The following is a 15,263-nucleotide window of genomic DNA, read 5'->3' as shown; positions in this document are numbered from 1 at the left end:
CACGGACCACTTTCATGGACCGGGTCCATGGACCCCCTGTCATGGACCGGGTCCATGGACAGATTTTTTTTAATAATGAGAAATGAACAAAAACCGAAATAGTGCAAAAATAAGGTTAAAAAATAACAACAACAACAAACAATGCTTGATTGATCAGTAATGTTTAATTGTGCTTACATAGTGTAAAAAATAGGGGGGGTCGGTACTTCATGCCAAAATGCTGCTTGTTCCAATGAATTGTTTTCTCTGATGGGTAGATTATGCTTCGGAGGAAAACCTTTTGACTGCGAAAATGTGAATTTTTGCCGCTTATTTCATACTGAGAGGTCGTGACACACATATTGATTTTCTACCCTTTTTAAATGTAAAGTAGTTCACTGTGGCTGATCAAAAGGGTTTTAGGTTGTTTAAGTTCTCCAAAGTGCATCCTGGATCTGAATAATTCTAATGCAGCCACTTTCGTTTTGTCCATGAATGTCACTTTTTCCTGCAATGTTTTGTCACGCTGGGCCCAGCTCCTTAGTGCTTTTAGCAGGACGATTATAAATTCTCACGGATAGTGATTTACAGATCCAGATCTCGAAGAAAAAGAAGTGGCATGAATTGTAGCTTAAACTGATGCTACATCAACTATGGAGAATTGCGATGTGACTCAGTCATGATTGCTCTAAAAGCAATGAATTCTTAACTCCAGCTTGTTTTTCTAAGGGTGTTGTGAGTCTTTGTACTAGAGCGCATAATTCCTTCCTTGGTGATAACTCTTGAATTAGCTTAATTTAACAGTCTTGCGACTGCACATGTGCAAGCAGAGTGTACGTCATGTAAGCACAACTGAATATTTCTGATCAATCGTGAGCATTGGTCGACAGCGTCTCGTCAAATCTTTTTTTGGCACTATTTCTGTTTTTGAGTGTCCATGGACCTGGTGCAAAACCTTCTTATAAAACTAAAAAAAACTGGTCCATGACGGGGGTCCATGGACCTGGTCCAAAGAGGGGGTCCATGGACCCCTGGTCCATGTTTTGTCCTCACCCGATCAAGCTTACATTGCTATCTTACGTGACTTATACAATGGAGCCATCTCTGTTCTGAAACTCCACAGGGACAGTGCCAAATCAAGCTGGAGAGGGGTGCAAGACAGGGTGACAATAAACTTTTCACAGCAGGTCTCCAAGATGCTATAACAAAGAGTATCGACAGGAAAGGTAGAGGCCTAAACATCGACGTTGAATACCTCTCCCATCTTATTTTCGCTAATGATATCACCTTGTTTGCCTAATCACCAGAGGAGCTTACCAGTATGCTCACTGACATTCATGATACAAGCAAACCAGCCGGCCTCAATTGCATCTTGGCAAGACCAAGGTAATGTTCGATGAGCACGCGAAAAAGTGTACAATTACTGTTAATGGAGAAACCATCAAGGAGTTTGATAGTTACGTATACCTAGGAAAGACGGTGACGAAAGATGATGACCTGCTTCCTGAGATTGGGAAGAGGATCACACTTGGTTGAGCAGCCTTCGGTAAAGTAGATAACATCATGAGAAGCCGCAAAGCAAGCATGAAGATAAAGAGGAAGATACACGACGAGTACATTTTACCAGTAATGACATATGGTTGCGAGACATGGGCGCTTAACAACGCTATGATGGATAAGCTTGCAGTCGCACAGCGTAAGATGGAACGCATAATGCTAGGCATTACCCTTCGAGATCGAAAGCGAAACACCTGGATCCGTCAAGAAACTGACGTTAGCGACACCATCAAAGCTATTAGTAGGCAGCTATCAGCTATCAGCAAGCAAAACCTAGATGGACAGGTCAAATTGCCCGGCTATCTGAGCAACAGAATGGACCCCAAGAGATTGGACCAGAAAACAGGGACGTCCAAAAAAAGATGGAGAGACGATCTCACCACACAGATCCTTATGACCCTTATGATCAAGATTGGCTAAGCACAGACACTTGTGGGATCGATTCAGGCAGGGGTTCCTCTTTCAAGAGTGAACACAAACGCTGGTGCTGATGATGATGACGATGACGACCACGATGATGATAGCAGGCTTGCTAAGCCAGCGAAATTCGTTAGAGTACTGACACTCAAACCGGTACACTTGGAGGAAGATTGCCCAATCACAACGTTTTCAGGAAAAAAAAAAAAACACTTTTTTGCAAACGGACCAATAACAATTATAAATTTAAGGGCTGTTTCCCGAGAGGTCGGGTCAGTTTAAACGTTTTTCAAATTTTAAACGGTTGCATAGTTGAATACTATAATTTTATTGGTCCTTTTGCAAAAAAACTTGAGAATCTTTTGTGATTGGACAATCTAATTCCAAGTGTCCCGGTTTGAGTGTCTGCACTGTGACAAATAGATTCCCTAACCTGTTGCGTGTTAAGTAAGTCCCAGTTCAAACGTCGAACTTTTCATGTACCGAACTTAATACCTATTTGGGCCGACCCAACTGATGTAAATTCGACGGCTGATTCAGACTTCGAACTTAACTCGTTGAACTCAATTCATTTCTACGAAGTGCAATGGTCTACAATGTCTACCAGTGAAAATAAATTACAGTAATTTACGCATTAGGTTCGGCACATGAACCTTTCGACGTCTGACCTGGGACAGAGACGTCAAAATGTGTTAAGAAGAAATGTCAAGGGAAACTGCCATATGACCTGCCAGCGAGAAGACTGAATGAGCTGCGGTGAGAAGATTAAGTGAGCCCTTTATTGTTTAGACACAAAAAATTTATTAGTCTCTATAATAGTCACAATAAAATTGTATCTCGTAACTCATTACATCACTCTCTCTCCTTAAAATTACTTGACTTGTTCTGTGAGTTATTGGTTCAATTAAGAATTAAGGCTTCTGGTTATCTGTAAATGACAAAGGAAAAGTACAATAACTTGATAAAAAGTTTCTTTCAATTTAGGGACTTTTTAATCTAATTCGATTGAAGGGTTTAAAAAACCCAAATACCAAGAACCATTCAGCAAGCTCATTAATGAATAATTTCAGGCTTTAAAACTTAAAATTATCACTAATTAATCTTCCTTTCCAGTTTAATCAGGTTATTTATTTATTTATTTATTTATTTATTTATTTATTTATTTATTTATTTCAGCATGCCAACCTAAAAAAAACCTTTTTTGCTTAAGTTAATCATGTTGCAAACGCTTTTACAGCTCAAAACTATCATTTATTTCACCTAACTCAATTTCTCATAACTTAATTTAATGGACATATTACATTAGGAAACAATTAGGGATGCAAAAAACAGGTAGCTTTTCGAGGTAAACGATGTTGTCCAGTAGAATTTCACAAATCAATGAGTAAAACTCACTTTCATTCTAACCACCACAGCTCTCGGTCACTTCATGTAAACGCTATAATATTCATTTGCAAGCACATTTCTCATCAAATACCGAAAAATGAATGTATCTACATATTCTCCTAATAGGCGCTGCTTCCCGTTTCGTTGGATTGCAAATGAAATTGTAACGAAGAAAAAAGGTTTAACGGAACCGCTACCTAAGAAAGTAGCTATTTCCTCTCAAAAGCACACCAGTCTCTTACCTATCAAGGCACTGTGCCAGGTGGAAGTCCAGACATGACATTTATCTTGACCTGATTTTTAGCCGAGCCGTATTGACTTACTGCAGAGCACTCGTAAGTGCCAGCGTCATCGAGGACCGCTCTATCGATCACGTATTCCACACCAGAAAGCCTCTGGTCCAGATCATAAATTTTGTTTATGGTAAGACGATCTGTAGAAGGAAGTGACCCTGGAAGGAGATAACATTTTCGTTAATTGCATGAGCGTAGATGTTATTGTTCACTCTTTTCCTCGGTTTAAATGTTATATACGCAATAGCGGAGCCTCCGCGAGCGCGCCTATGGCTATGAGATATCGATCCGAGAAAACTTCGTTATGACGTCTAGTGAGCATATGTTTAGTGGTTTTTAAGGGGCAGGGGAAGAAACGGATTTGACACCTCAGTAAGTACGTTTTTAAAAGGAAATTTTTGTACTTAGAAAGGTTTCAGAGACGTTTTGTACATTTTGACATCAGCGTGAAAGAAAAACTACAAAATGTGCCCAAATTGAAACTGATTTTATGTTGCATTTTGGCATGTTCTCAGCCGATTTTACTTGCGTGGACGGATCAAGAACCAGTTAGCGTTACGCAAATTGCAATTAAGAATTAACTTACATGTTTTTTGATTAAAAATTTTCAAGAAATAATTTATCTGTTTATTGTTCATTGGTAACATTAGCTCAAAACACGTTCTTGAGACTGCAGATCGCGAGATTTTAATTTAGAAACAGTTCAGGCGGGCTACTCATTGCCTTTTGAATAAAACTGAAGTGTTGTTATTCAGTACATGCTCCGTTGAATTTTTAGTCATTATTTTATTGATTACTAGCCACTCAATAATTTTGCATTGTGCTACTTTTTCCCCATAACTCATGCCCTGAATACCTTATGAATGAAGTTTGATGCGTTTGTTTACTTTTTCAATCCTTGCTGAAAAAAGTATCTAAAATATGAAAGAGTTCTCCTTTCTTTTAACGACAGACTCTTCGGCTTTTCGAAAAAAAGTTTTAAGTTGTTGTAACGTTTATAATTTGTAGTGTATTAAAGTCTATCGCACGTTGCTCAATGAATGCACCGCACAACACCTGAACACGTACCGCACAGTTTCTGTAGGTTAAGAATTATAGTAGGTTAACGAGTTATAGTTGGTAGCGGAATAGGTTATTATGTCTGCCCTCAAACAAAATAAACGCCTCGCCGTACAGGCTACACATAACTGTTCGTCCGCACCCAATAAGAAAACACACAATAAGCTTACCGGGACACAAAAGTGGTCCTGATTCTCGCCTTAAAGACAGAAATACTGACCCCAGAAATTGTAACAAGTAAATTGCTACTACTGGAAGAGACCTACAACTTCGCAAAGGGGTGTAGTGGCGGGGGGAGTTGATGATGTATACGTAGTTTGGACGAATTCTACTACTGTGATTGAACTTGATGCATAGTGATTTTTTTGCGGTAAATATGCGACTTTCAGCTTGCTGGGAGAGTTTTTCATTCTACGTGTGTTTGCGGGATATTTTTTCTTAATCATTTAACGCCACCCTCTTAAAGTAAATTGATGCCAAAGGCTCCTAAAGTTAAGTAGGGATTTGAAGATTTTTTTAGTGGCTTAGAGCTTGTTACAGTGGAACCTCTAGTCAGGGGACACCCTCGGGACTGAGTCAAGTATCCCCTGAAGGGAGGTTGGGCTTGGGTTTGTTAAGAATTTACCAACAAATAAAATATTATTGAAAATGAAGAAATGATCGTCGCAGTGAACGCAATTTATGCAATTGCATAAAGAAGCCTGAAAAAATCAGGACTTCAACGGGGTTTGAACCCGTGACCTCGCGATACCGGTGCGATACTCTACCAACTGAGCTATGAAGCCACTGACGTTGGGAGCAGGTCAATTGTGGGTTCATATGTTCCCGTGAAAGAAATGAGTGTTAATGATATATGAAATAAATCATATATGAACTGCGGAAATGAAATGAAAATGAAGAAATGATCGTCGCAGTGAACGCAATTTATGCAATTGCGTAAAGAAGCCTGAAAAAAATTCAGAACTTTAACGGGGTTTGAACCGATACCGGTGCGATGCTCTACCAACTGAGCTATGATTAGAGCCGAAAAAGACGTCTGCTCTTGCAGACTATGGAATCTGCTGCAGTCATTATTTCAAGCAACTAGATAGTGTATAACAAATTATGATTAACTTCTCTGCGATGTTATGTGTCGAATTCCCACAACTGCAGAACATTGATTGAGGTGAGTTAATTCACGTTTTGAAAGCCGTAGCCATGGTGACTAGTGAATACAATTTTATCGACGATTTTTGTGGTGAGTCACTTTTGACGTACTTTTGATTACTTAGGTGTCCCCTGAATGGAGGTTAAACCCAGGTTTCCGGACCCAGAAAAAGTATCCCTTTCCCCTGAATAGAGGTGTCCCTTCAATAAAGGTAATAAATACAAAGATTATGTGAACATTTCTTTAGGACCAAATCATGTGTCGCCGGAATAGAGGTGTCCCTTTAATAGAGGTATCCCAAGGAAGAGGTACATCAACATGGCCGCCGTTTCATTGTTTTGGAACACCAATATGGCCGTCATAACGTCATGTGAAAATGCTCTATAAACGGAAGCTTCACTTTAGCTTTGTCTAAATCTATATATTATATTATCTGAAGTATCCCGACCGGATCCGAGAGGCCGGGAGAGAGGGACGAGAATTTACAAGCATTAAAATGACTTAAGAAAGTTAGAAGTCTTACCTCCAACTCTTCTCCACTCTACGCTCGGTGTGGGATCGCCTTCGATGTAGCACGTAAGTGTTATGGTATAGTTTTCGTATACTGTGTATTCCGAGGACGGAATGATTGCCGTAATGCGAACAGGAGCTAATTGGTAGGGAATAATTTAGTGAGAAGTGTAAGAAACATCACACAATAGCCTATACATGACAATAACACAAGAAACAAATCAACTATCAAAAAGGCAAAGCGTGCAAAGAGTGTAAGACAAGCAATATGTAAGTGGGAAAGAAAAATCAATCACTGAATGTTGCTAATAAAGCGTTTTCACTCTCGTGGCATTGATTTCCTAACTTTCAAAAATTTTCTATGTTTAAAAGAAAAAAAAATCATTTCTCGGGTAAATCACATATTTTGTTCTTGGCAGAAAAAATGGTGACCAGTTTGGAACGCGTGTTTACCAAGGAGAATTTCTACGTGGGTCTCATCCTCGGAGACCCAGGGGTAGTCAATCGGGTCGGAAGAAAAGGCGGGACGAAAGTTTTCAAATACGGGCGAAAGAGCCCCTGGGTACCGACTCTCACCGAACTATTTCCAAAAATTCAAGCGCATACACCGAATGCAAATATGGCGGATCTCTCGGTCGGCCCGGGTCTATTTGCACGAAAGCGAGGCTAGTGAGGCCCCGAGAGTTTTTGTTTTGACTGTGCGTCTTAGCGATTCAGTCGATCAATATGGTTTCCTTCGAGTTGTTACGTGCTTAAGAGCCATCAAAGAGGAGATTTAACTCCAGCAGAGACGAAAGTTGATTATCTTCCCTTTGCCAAGGTTCTTTACGAAGAAAGAAATGGATTCAAGCGATTCGGCGCGGCGAATGGAGGCACTTTACTATCACGGAGTGAAAAGAACGAAAGTGTGCTCGCTTCACTTTAGAAAAGAAGATTCACGAAACTATTAGAATGGATGAATAACTGAAAGATTCATGGTTCTGTTTCAAGTTTTCTTCGTCCGTTCTCTTACCAAGGAAAGGTAAATATCCTCGAGAACGATTGAATCCGCCGTCGCGACTTACCAATCTCTAGGCGCTCTCAGGGTCGACACAACGACAGACAATAAGGCCGAATGTTTTCACAGTCTTCACGATCCTGTGTTCAAGAGTTTGAGCAGTGCCATAGAGGAAGGAATTTTTGAAAAATCGCTGTTAGTTTATCTCGAAACCATTTGACAAGTTGCTAAAATAGATCACGCGCAAGGTCAAATACAATGCTCGAAACGTGCACGCTCTTTCTCTGCCAGAAACCTTTTTCCTTCTTCTTACTTTCTTAGTTGGCAACGGTTCCTCTGTTAGTTTTTTCAGTGCACTTTGGTCAAGGACTGTTCTTGTAATATATGTCGCTTTCTTCTGGTTCTTACATAGTTTCACAGGCCACGCTTGTAGGATTAACAGGCGATTGTTATTGTTGTTGTTATATTTTAATGCAACTGTTTTCAGCGTGAAATCTAAAAGATCTTACAGTCCACAACGGATGCTCCCGTTCTCGAGAATGTTTACCTTTTGTTGGATAAATAACAGACTATGCAAACAACTCGGAACAGCACCATCTCTTGTGAAAATTATTTCATTCAAATACTTTCGTGAGTCCTCTCATCTAAAGGAAGTGAAGCGAGCATACTTTCGCTGTTAAGTGCTTCCCATCGCCGCGCCGAATCGCATGAATACTAACCTTTTTTGTGAAAAGTTCTCGGGAAAGTAAAGGCTACTCCAGCTAGAGTAAAATCTTATTTTTGGTGGCCCTCAGGCATGCAACAACTCGAAGCAAACCATATCGATCGACTCAATCGCTAAGACGCGCAGTCAAAACAAAACTCTTGAGGCCTCACTGGCCTCGCTTTCGCGCAACTAGACCCGGGCCGGCCGAGAGGTCCGCCATATTTGCATTCGGTGTATGCCGGCTCCTGATGGGGCACAAAAAATGCTTTGTATTATTGTGCCAAAACGGCGAACAGTTTCTCCTGAGTTCTTTTCGTGAGTTCGTACACGACGGCTATTGTCTCGATCACGGCTTGTCTGGTCTATACAACAAAAACATAGTTACACGCCGCCAGGAACTTTCAGTTTGATATAAAATCCCCATCTGATTTCAAAATACTGTCTGCCGAAAACTAAAGACGCTTTTCCAAAAATACAAGCTTGAGCTTATAACAGGTATTCACGCTTGAATCGGTCACGTCTTGCGTAAATATTAAGGAGTTTTTTTAAAAGATACCACGACGGCTGACAGCCATGAAAACGTCGCTTGGAAAAGTGAATTCACATTTCTTCAGTGTCTATCGTGATTATTTCAACTTGCTTACTTTGTCACATGCAAGCGAACTCTTCTGGAGCTGAATTTCTATCAACCATATCCAAGTTCATGAAGAGAATGAATTTTGTTATTGCTTGTTCGCATCCTTCACAAAACGTGAAATTAGGCATTTTCACGGCTAGTCGTGCAGTTGACGGCAAAGAAATGTGCAAAAAAGCGTGATGCACATGCAAAGTTGTTGTTTTGCCTTGTCAAGCTGTTGCTTATTTGTAATAATAATAATAATAATAATAATAATAATAATAATAACTTTATTTAACGAGGGTAAAGACATTGATTACTGGTCACCCAGTAGTTTTCATAATGGCCCTCCTACAATTAAAGTGATAAAATGTATCGATTAATTAATTAACTACCTATATAATCTACCAACTAAAATTACATAATGAACTGCTATTAATACAATATTGATTAATTGTGTTAAATGTTGATATCGACGTCGAAGTTGCTGAAGGAGCCATTAAATCGGACTATTGATGTGTTTCCTTACTTCATATATATCTTTTTATTTCATTATTATTATTACTATTTTCTTTGTTTTTTAGCAGTTGAAAGAAACTTTTGAATTTTAGAGGTTGACAGTTTTTTTTTTTATTGAAATGAAATGTTTTTTAATTCGAAAAAATTTTTCTTAGTTTTAATTAACTTATTTTTAAGCTAAATTAAGTGCTTTTTAAATCGACAGAAATTGTAAATAGTGTTTTTGAATGAATAGTTTTTTCTTTTTTTTAAGCGAATTAATTGTAAATAGGATTTTAATAGTTTTTTTAATAAAATTGTCTATTATTCTCATATTGATTAATTGACTACTAATGAAACTAAAAGGTTTTACAAATCTTAAAATGATCAAGAAAAGAAATCATACTGCGGTAAAGTTTAAATAAGTAATTTTTAAAATTAGTATGGGAGAGTGTCTTAGGTTCGGGATCAAGGGCGTTCCACAAACGGCAAGCGCTTGAGTGAAACGTTCTAAGGCCAGAGTTCCTTTTACAAGCTGGTGTTGTAATATTGTTATTGGAAACGGATCTCGTGTTATAATTATGGCTGTTACTTATATGTTCAATATATTTATTAAAATAAGCCGGGCAATGTCCTTGATTTATTTTATGAAGCATATAAAGCTTCCTAATACGTATAATATCATCTATAGGCAGCCAATCTCATTTGTTAAAAAGCTTGACTGAGTTTTCGTGAGTATCAGCATCTAAAATAAGCCTAGCACATCGTTTCCGTAGTCGTAAAACTTTTTGGAGATTACCAACGGTACAGTTACCCCAGACCGTACAACAATACTCTAGTATTGGCTTGATGAGGGCATTAGATAACATTTTCCTGCAAGCAAAGGTTAAATAAATCTTTGCTCTTTTAAGGAGACATATTCTAGAGTTTAATTTTTTAATCAAATAGTCAATGTGTAAGTTCCATGAAAGGTTTGAGTCAATGACAACTCCGAGCAGCTTTTCCCCTGCCGCTTCCTCTAATTTGATGTTATCGATATAAATTTCCATTGTAGTCTCGCTGCTATGGATTAGTTTTTGAACAGAACCAATTAGCAGGTGTTTGGTCTTCTTTGTGTTTGGTATCATCCTGTTCAATTTAAACCAACTGTTGGCCTTGTCTAGACTATTATTAAGAGTGTTTTGAATATCTGTACAATTGGTTCCGCTCGACCAGATCGTTGTGTCATCGGCATATATGTCGACTTCAGTGTTCTTTAATAAGAGGGGTAGATCATTCATATAGATAGAAAACAAAAGTGGACCTAAGATGGAACCTTAGATGGAACTTTCTCGTCGCCGCCGCATCTTATTTACGATAAATTGTGATCCGTCAAAAAAAGAAGATTCTCGGGGCAAATTGAATTGCTCCTGCTGATAGCATCCCAAACGTGTTTTCGACTCATTGGTAGTTCCTTCGTTTCTAGTTAGTAAAGTAGAAAATAAAAGTTTCCCTTGCACGCACAAGCTTGGTGACTGAACCGGGCAAGTGTGGCGAGACAATAGCCGTTGTGTACGAACTCACGAAAAGAACTCAGGAGAAACTGTTCGACGATTTGGCACAATAATACAAAGCATTTTTTGTGCCCAATCAGGAGCCGGCATCTGCTTGAATTTTTGGAAATAGTTCGGTGAGAGTCGGTACCTGGGGACTCTTTTGCCCGTACTTGAAAACTTTCGTCCCGCCTTTTGTCCCGACCCGACTGACTGCCCCTGTGTCTCCGAGGATGCGTGGGTCTCGAACGCCATTGTTAATATTATTTTTGTGTCTAGGAACCGTCACCATTTACGTAAAAATGGCAACGCAATATGAAAGGATTTCAAGCTCAGTCTATGGATGTATCGAACACAACAGTAATTATACCCGTTAAGGTGGCAATTCACGATAAAAATTTCGGGAAACTTGTTAACTTATTTTGGGGGAACAAAGGAAAAACTTTAAATTTCTATAGGGAACCATATTGTTCGCCTGTAATGGACAATCTCGCGGGCATGATACTTACACAAACAGTCTTTCTGTGACGTACTTCCGGTGCCTGCTGTTCGTGTACCTGCTGGGCATGCGCTGCACTGGGTTTGCTGTACCCTCTCCTGGTACGTTCCCATGGGGCACGGTACGCAAGGCTCCACACCACCGTTAGTAGAATAATGCCCAGCCGTACAAAAAGCTAAAACACAAACAGCAAACGACAGTGAAGTAAGCTCAAGCGTTTCTCCATTTCGCCATTTTTGATGGCAACTAACAAAAAAATTCCGCGAAGTGCATATATGTGCTGCATACACTTCATTGTGGTCACTTTCTCAGATACAAGTTACGTCAACAAAAGTGTAACGGCTACCACAGTATTACTTTGCATTTTGTTTTAAGGCAATAGCGAAATTCCCCAAAAGAAGCCCATACATCTCATGTCATTTTGACGTTTAAAATACATCGTTTATTTTCAAGACATACGCAAAATTTAGTTTCTTCGTTTTCTCTCTGTATTCCAAAGGCTACAGTAGCAGCTGCAGAGGGATAAGGATGATGATTGTGATGACGATGATGATGGCATGATCAGTATCCTCCACTTTGGATCTGGCATCCTTTGTAGTTGTGTAGTAGTTCTATTCCTAGCTGTCAATAAGTTATAGTCCCGACTCGGATTAATGACAGGAAAACACCAGATACCCCGAACAATGTTCTCAAAAATCATATATTTTTAAGAAGTATCCCACGATTTTCTTAATATCCCACAAACTTCTAATGTCTCACAAAATACCCGGATATTTCTATCGAAGTCTAACTGTGCAGTGGTGTGTCCATAACAAATCTTACGTTTGCAGTCTGCCATTGTTATGGATCCTGTGACGACTGATGAAGTGTTGACAGGACATGGCTGGCATTCCTCTTTTCCTTGTTCGTCCTGATAAAATCCGGGGCCACAAAACTTACATGTCCGATTGTTGGCGCTGTAACTTCCTGGATAACAGTTTACTGTCGACAAAAACATTCAGAAAGTTTACTTCAAAGGCGCAGCTAATCAATTTCATGGACATAACGTAGTTGTCTTCAAAATAAATTATTATCAACACGCATATGTTAAACTAACAACACATTTCGCTGAATTTTCGTTTTACAGTGGGTGGAAGCCCTTCAAAAACTCGTTGACTCAATTGTCGCGGAAAACAAAAAAAATTCGTCGAAATTCCAAAATTTAAGGCTTAATTTTGCAGAAAAGTCCACTATGGGGTAAAAGATCCTGGATCCTGCAACAGTTCAAATACATTTCTTCTTACAGTTTTTTTTAACGTGTAAGAGAATATTAATGGGGCTTCAGTCCCAAACTAACGCTGAAAATTCTTTAAATTGTCGAATTGGAGAAGTCCAAAGTCCCTCGAAAATTGTAAACAATGTTAGGAAAAAGGACGAAATCCGTCCAAATGGAGTTTACATTGCAAAAATTCATGTTCTACTTACAACAGATGGTGTCCACAAGTACGGAGCCTCCACGACACTCTGTTCCGTCGTACACCAAGTACCCTGAAGAAAGCACAAAACTTTAAAGACAACATTTAGGAGCTACTTACACGTTTCAATGTTTGAGCTTCCTTTGGCGTTTAACGTACATGGACAAAGATTTTGAGGGAAATTCAAAACAAGAGCCTCAAGTCAATGCTCTCTCGGACTTTACAGGGATCACGTATGGTTTACCGGCGTATTGAAAACATACCAATCTACTCTGTATTTGTTTGTTCGCTATAAAGACAAGCTACTTAAAGATTTTTTATGCAAAATCTGCCTCGCGGAGTAAAGGGAAGGGAAAAGGATTACTTGCGTCCATATAACATCCAGCCGGATTTTTGAAAAATTTATCGCCAAATGGACCTTTTTCGTCCAACAGTTTTTTCGGCCAAAAACTATCTCCAAAGTAGCCATTATGAAAACTAAAAGTGCAACCATTGCTTTTTTCTCTTCTCCTCCTGTCGTTCTCCTCACTCTTTCTCTTTCTCCTTTCCTTTTCCTTCGTTACTGTGATTTTGGACCTTCTCGGGCTTCAGAAACCTGCCTTTTGACGCCTTTTAACTCAAATGCCTGCAAACTTTGTTAGGTTGGTTTTCAAAAATTCGGTTACATATACTTTCACAATAATAAATCTTTTTGTCACTTGACAGCTGATCACGATAACAGCAGAATCTGCATCCCGGAGTAAAAGAAACTAAAGGGAAAAGAATTACTTGCGTCCATATAGACTTTCACAAATAATAAAGTACCGTGCACAGTACTATCGGAAATCGAATTTTCAACGGTATTTAAAATCGTCCTCTTCCAAATTTCTGTTCTTACTAAACCTTTGTAAGGTATACTGATCTACTCCGCTTACCCATGCAATCCGGTGCCTTTCTTAAAACGGACTTGAAATCATTCTGAGAGACCCACTGGTTGTTGATGCATCTGTAGAAAGGGTTTTGAAATATTCCCGGTAATCCAGGCGGTGAGGGGTTAAAAAAGAAGCCACTCTTGCACGTCAGCTGAAGATATAAGCCAAGCTGCATGGCATTGCCATTCTTGGGATGAGCGATCTTTATACAAGTTGAACCTATAACAACAATAGAGACTTATAGATTCGACTTTGGACGAGAACAACTACGCAGGCTGAGAAACATACATATCAGTGACATGAACGGCTTGGAAACTAAAATTTGATAGCATTTTGTTTTGAATAAGGGTATGGGCATGATTTTCAGTTGAACATGCCTACCGAGCGTAAAAATCGCATCCAGCCTGAGGATTAATGAGAGAGGGAAAATTTTATATATTTAGGCATGACAAAATTCAAGGGAACATTGGTACTTAGAAATAACATCTCATAGGCATGGAAAAAATGGGTTCATGCCCTCGCAGCCCAAAATTGACCCAGCTAAACTTAGGTCCCAGATCTCTCGCCGGGTTAATAATTCATTCCCAGTTTTTGCTCCTCTGGTTTGGCATGCCGGGCATGCCGATGGTGAAGCCAGTTGGTTTGGCATGCCCGGCATGCCAGGCAAGAAATTGGCATGCCCAGCGAGACTGATTTTGATGTTCGCTTCAGCATCATATCCTGAGAATCACATATAATCGCCAAATATATCTTAGGGAGCTTGAAGTTACAGGTTTCATGCCTGGCAATAAATGCAGATTATAACAAAAAAAGTCATGTTTGTCACAATGTGTGTCACGGGATCGACTGGCAAAACTGAAGACAGAACCCTGGATTTATAAATAAAAAGCACAACAAAACAACATTATTCATACATAAAATAGAATACTTAACTTGCAATCAAAGATTAATCCTTTTATTTCAAACCGATACTGACATTTCTGGGTCCACATTTAAATTTGATCGCGGAAAAGCGTCTTAAACAATAAGATAACAAATCTTCTCAGTATAAACTTATCCATGCTTAAGTTTTATCGTGTCGGAATGTTTCCCGGTCAACAGCATTAAAAGACTGGTGAAAATGAAGCTTACCAGGTCGTTCAAGTCAGTACGAGAGTACGACGTTAATACTGCAAAGACGTTCTGATTTGGTGAATTTGGACTGCCTTCTCAGAGAGATTTTGCTTAGTTTTTCAGTGCGCTCCTTGTCGGCTATGCGAATCTCGCAAACTGTTTTACTCCTTGCTGACGATAGTCCTTTGAGCAACGTCATCTGCGTCATCCGAAGATACCCCGAGCACGCACGAAATCGGCCGAATTTCCGCAGAAGTGTTTTCGCGGATGACGAGGAATCTAGTTTGTTGTAGCGTGGCAGTTGTGGCGTCATGATGTCGTCATGTCTCTTCGCACTTGTTTGTCTTTTTTTTCTGCGGTGCATGGTTGAGATGTTGGTGAATGCTGGACAAGAAATGGATTCTGCGAGAGACTGTAAGTACAAATTTAGTATTAATTTGGTAAAGAAAAAAGCCTGAATATCGAACAAGTCCCGTGAATTATCCTTTTGGCATTCAGTTTATCTTGCTGTTGAGCATGCCTAAGAACTCCGGCATAAGTGGTTGTCAACTTGTTCACTTCGGATTGTTTCTGTTTGTATGTCTTGTAA

General features: G+C 39.4%; 1 pseudogene; it reads right to left on the bottom strand.

The window, feature by feature from the left end:
- Nucleotides 1-2,747: 2,747 nt before the first annotated feature.
- LOC140928612 (uncharacterized) overlaps nt 2,748-15,263 on the bottom strand; it is a 61,183-nt pseudogene continuing 48,667 nt past the window's right edge.

This window comes from Porites lutea, chromosome 2 (assembly GCF_958299795.1).
Source record: "Porites lutea chromosome 2, jaPorLute2.1, whole genome shotgun sequence".
Lineage (NCBI taxonomy): Eukaryota > Metazoa > Cnidaria > Anthozoa > Scleractinia > Poritidae > Porites > Porites lutea.
Note: the sequence above shows the minus strand (reverse complement) of the source record. Positions and strands in the feature narration are given on the sequence as shown.